Source organism: Condylura cristata, unplaced genomic scaffold (assembly GCF_000260355.1).
Source record: "Condylura cristata isolate star-nosed mole 26May11 unplaced genomic scaffold, ConCri1.0 scaffold00042, whole genome shotgun sequence".
Lineage (NCBI taxonomy): Eukaryota > Metazoa > Chordata > Mammalia > Eulipotyphla > Talpidae > Condylura > Condylura cristata.
The window spans coordinates 5,999,577-6,000,917 of record NW_004567143.1 but is presented as its reverse complement, the minus strand read 5'-3'; positions in this window follow the sequence as shown (position 1 = coordinate 6,000,917).

Sequence of the window (1,341 nt, the reverse complement as noted above, 5' to 3'; positions counted from 1 at the left end):
GGCCGCAGCGGAGCTGCGCGCGCCTTGAGGCTCGGGAGAGGCGGCCCCTGCGCGCCCCCTACTGGGCCCTGGCGCGGCGTCCACTTCTGGGGGGGCCGGTGGCCACGGGACAGCCAGTGACGGTCCAGCGGCGTTTAGTGGGGTGTGGCCCGGCCTGGGACCCGTGGGGTGGGCAGGGTGAGAGCACGTCTGGCCGCAGGCAGGCCACGTGCAGGCCGCGGGGGCGGGCGTGTCTCCCTGGTTCCTGCCTGCGCCCCGCTGCTCCTGTCTCCGGTCAGCGTCCCGGGCCCGACTCGCAACCGGCTCCCCGGTTGGTTCTGGGGACGCGTGAGCGGCAGGCCATCTCCCGGCAGAGGCGGTCCAGCCTGGGGGCGCCCGGGGCGCGGGGAGGGCCCCGGTCCTGGCTGTGGCCCTGGCGCTCCGGGGTCCGGAAGGGGGCCACCTCCTGCCGACCTTGTTCCGGAAGCTCGAGGTGCCCCGGGCTCTCTCGCGCCTATGACCCCAGCAGCCGGGTTGTCTCTTCCGCCCGCAGCCCCGCGTCTGGACGCCCCTCGCGCTCGCGCTCCGTGTCCACCTTGTCCATCGCCTGAAGGATCCGGGGGGCCGCACACCCCCTGTGCGGCTGTCCTGTGGCGGCGTCTGACGAGTCCTCTGCCGGAGCCGCCCAGCTCGAGAAGCCCCGCCCCCAGCGCGGCCTTAAAAGGGGTGAAGGTGCCCACGCGCCCCAGCAAAGCCCGCGTCTCCGGAGGACGCTCGGCCGCTCCCCACGCGGCGCTCGCTAGCCAGGAGGCCCGTCCTGCCAAAGGGCAGGGTGTCCTTCCTGCTGGGTGGGCGGCGGCCACTCTCAGCCCCACACTCGGACGGCGCCGCGTCCGCACGGCAGCAGCCGCGGCTGGGGCTGGTCTGCCCTTCTGAAGCTCCGCTGCTGCGGGGGGCGTGGGGGGCACCTCTCCGCCCCCCCCCCGCAGCCCTGTGCCCCTGCCGGCGCACCCTCCCTCGGCCCCACCTGCACGCACCGCCGTTGACTGACAGGGCCCAAGAGGCCGCGGGCCAGGCTTGGGGGCCGGGGAGGACCCGGGCCAGTTTAGACTCAGTTCACGCCCACTTTGCCCCGCTCTGCTCCTGCCGGGCCCTGGCACGGGCGGGCTCCTCAGTGGTGGGCGCAGGCTGGCCCTGTGGGCACATCTCCTCCCGGGTGGGAGGGTGCGGGCACCGAGGGCCTGGACCACACTTGTGGGTCAGGGTGGCCCCAAGCCTGCTGCCGGCCGCCAGTGGAGCCGCAGCCCAGGCTGTGGGGGGCTGCCGGGAGGGCGCACTCTGGGGTGCGCAGGGCCCCACCCC